Source organism: Somniosus microcephalus, unplaced genomic scaffold, assembly GCF_052327205.1.
Source record: "Somniosus microcephalus isolate GS21.2 unplaced genomic scaffold, FLI_Smic_1.0 unresolved_chr1, whole genome shotgun sequence".
Classification (NCBI taxonomy): domain Eukaryota; kingdom Metazoa; phylum Chordata; class Chondrichthyes; order Squaliformes; family Somniosidae; genus Somniosus; species Somniosus microcephalus.
Window position 1 is genome coordinate 40389363 of NW_028225179.1, and position 3638 is coordinate 40393000.

A 3638-nucleotide genomic window follows, 5' to 3' on the forward strand; every position below is an offset into this window, starting at 1 on the left:
GTATGGGGAAAGAGCTGGGAATAATTGGATTGCTCTTTCAAGAGCACGACGGGGCAAATGGCCTCCTTCTGTGATGTATGATTCTCTAATTATCTGAAAGGTTTTATTGAAGGATTCATGTAAATGAGGCTGTTATTTGCCTGCTCCACTATCTCAGTTTATTTCTGTGTGCAAGTGCCTGTTCTGTTTCAACCTCATTGAAATGATTCGGGGTTCGGTACTAATGAAGCTCAAGTTAAACTCTGATATACGGCGTAGTAGCCAAGTGGTAAGGCGTCGGTCTCGTAAACCGAAGAGCATGGGTTCGACCCCCCTCTACGCCTCGGGGCATTTAATTTGACATTTTTAATGTTTCTCCTTTTTATCTCTATCAAATACATTCATAACTTTGAGCATTTCTTTCAACTCTCCTCTTGACATTCTTTGCTCTAAAGAGAAAAATCCCCGCTTCTCCAGTCTCTTTGCATAAATGAGGTCCCGCATCCCTGGTACCATTCCAATAAATCGATTCTGCACTCCCTCCAAGGCCTTGCCTTCTTTCGTAAAGTGTGGTGCCCAGAATTGAACGCAATACTCCAGCTGCGGCCTCATCGGTGCTTTATAAATGTTTAGCATAATTTCCTTGCTTTTATACTCTATTCAGCTATTAATAAAAGACAGGATCTGAAATCCGTTTACACAGCTTTCTCAACTTATCCTGCCACCTTCAATGATTTGTGTGCGCACACCCCATGTGTTCCAGTTCGTGCACCCTCTTTCAAATTGTACCATTTAGAGCTGGTTAATTAATTGCAGGGGAGAGCATTCTGAGTGGTTTCGGGGCCAGTGGTCTGCAGAGGGAGACGATTAAACGAAATAATCGGCCCCATTAAAGTTCTACCATTTAGTTGACATTGCCTCTCCTCATTCTTCGGACCAATATATATCACTTTGCACTTCTTTACGTTAACTTTATCTGCCATGTGTCTGCCCATTTCACCAGTCTCTTTCTCTTCATACTCCCCCTTTGTAGCTCTTACTATCTGCTTTGTGACCCTTTGCTGTTCTTTGTAACTTTCCCATTCACCAGGATCGCTGCAATGTTTTGCATTTGTGTTTGCTTCTCCTTTTATTTTAATGCGGTCTCTTACCTCTAGCCGCCCATGCCTATTTTTTGGCCAGTAAAGTTCTTGCCCCTCAGATGTTTAAACTGATTCAATTTCATCTTAAATTATTTCAGAACACCTCCCACTTCTGTCGTTTTACTTGTGAACAGATTTGCCCAGTTTATTGTGGACAGGCTCTGTCTTGTTGAAGACGGCCTTGCCAAAACGTAGAATCTTTGTAGCTGCTTTGCATTTCTCCCTCTCAAACATTGCGGTGAACTCGAACATGTTATGGTCACTATTAAATACAGTTTCACGTATGCTAAATCTGATGAATAAATCTGGCTTGTTACTCATTACTAAATCTAATATGGCATGCCCCCTTGTTGGTTCTAGGACATATCGTTGTAGACACTATCCCGGACACACTTAAAAAACCTTTCTGACAAGTGCTAGTCTGCTTATCCCAATCTCTGTGAAAGTTAATATCCCCCATTAATACAACACTGCCTTTACGATGCGCTTGTCTAATTGCTGCATTTATACAATCTAGCACTTCAGACCAGCGACCAGGGAGCCTATACACAAATCCCACTGTCTTAATCGCTCAGTCTTAAATCGTTTCCTATTTCTTAATTCTAACCATAAATTCTCCACTGTCTGTTTACCTCTCGTTATATCGTCCTTAACATTGAATTGATTTCATCCTGAATCACTAAGGCTACTCCTCCCCCTGCACCATTTCCCTATCTTTCCTGTAGTCCTCCAGCAGCACCTCCGCCCCTTTGTATTCCCGCCATCTTGAGATTAAGGCTAATATTCCATGAACCTAGCATTTTTTTGTACATGTCCGGTAGTTTGAAGTAATTACGCTACGTGGACTATTAAATCTCTCTGCTCCTCCACAGTTCCTAACTATTTGCCATTTTGAAATTACTCTAATCCACCTTTCTTAGTTCGAAAGTGGATGATCTCACAGTTCCCAACATTGAACCCCGTCAGCCACAGTTTTGCCCATTCACTTAAAGTATAAATGTTCCCTTGCAAATTTCTGCTTCCATCTACAGTACTTACTGTGCCGCCTAACCTGGTGCCGTCAGCAAACTTGGACATACGATGGAAGTCATCGAACTGTGAAAGAGGGCTCAGAATGGGAATCGAACTTTGGGCTGACGTGAAAGGGCGTTGGTATTCGGAATGTACAAAATACAGTCCCCAATGCTCCTCTTATCTGCAGCAGACCGAACGTAATTCGTAATATATGTTCGATCCTTATTGGTTGCTGTAACCTGATGCTGTAGCTCGGTGAATCATTGTTTCAATATGGAAAGGATTTTGCCTCTGTGGGACAATCAGTTAACACGGTCGGCCGTGAGCTCAAAAATTAATGGTTCTGCGAACGATCGGGTAATCTTTACATTATTGGCTCACAGTTTCAGATTTCAACGTGCGTTTTGACTGAAAGGAAATGTGCTGCAAACATTGCCAGCTGGGCAGAGCTGACATTCCCACCATTAACCCTGCGATCGGAAGCAGGCACATCAAAAATATATAAAAGCCTGAGATTGGCTTCACGGAAATCAGATTTCATCTTAGCAGACAAGTCTCCGAAAGGCCAATGGGAGGCTGCACTGGTTGCAGGAGAGCTGGTTAGCTGTGACATGCATATTTCCGCAGTGAGCCAGACCAGACTCTATCCAGGTTTCCACAATGAAAGTCACACCGTTTATTTTGGAAAAGCAAAATGATACTTACATCCTGACTGGTTTCAGTTGATATTTGAGAGATCATTATAAGATCCTGCAGGGCTGCCTCGGTTAATAACAACTGTCCGAAGCTGCATTTCAGACATGCCATCAAATCCATCGTTTTGTTGCCGTTTTCCAGAACCCCGAATGAGTGAGGCCGCAAAAAGCAGCTCTCTTCAATCACCCGCTGCTGGCAAAAGCCGCGAATGTGGCCTCAGACAGCGCATTACAGCCCATCTCTGGTGAACACGATACCACTGAAGCAGAGTTGTGCACAACTTTGCATCTCTCGCCTATAGGTGACGTTGTGGAGGTCGATATTATAGAATGGTAGAATATTACAGCACAGAAGTGGGCATTCGGCCCATCGTGCCTGTGCCGGCTCTTTGAAAGAGCGAAACAATTAATCCCACTCCCCTGCAATTTCACCATAGCCCAGTATTTTTTTCAAGTAGTTATCCAATTACATTTTCAAAGTTACGATTGAATCTGCTTCCACTACCCTTTCAGGCAGTGCATTACAGATCTTAAATATCGCTGAGTATTAATGTTTCCTCATCTCTAAACATAACAGAAGTCTTTCATCCCTTGTGCCATTCTAGTAAATCTCTACTGCAGACTCTCTGAGGCCTTTACATCCTTCCTCACTGTGGTGCCCAGAATTTGCCACACTACTCAACCTTATGCCTAAATGATGTTTTATGAAGTTTGAGCATAGATTCCTTGCTTTTGTTCTCTATTTCCCTGTTTATAATATCAAGGATCCCGAATGCCGAATACTGTCCTGCTGAATATTTAAAATGTT

General features: G+C 42.7%; 1 non-coding gene across 1 annotated transcript; it reads left to right on the plus strand.

Moving 5' to 3' along the window:
• Nucleotides 1–251: 251 nt before the first annotated feature.
• trnat-cgu (transfer RNA threonine (anticodon CGU)) lies at nt 252–323 on the plus strand. The gene has a single exon. It is a non-coding gene; the product is annotated as a tRNA-Thr (tRNA).
• The last annotated feature ends 3315 nt before the right edge of the window (nt 324–3638 follow it).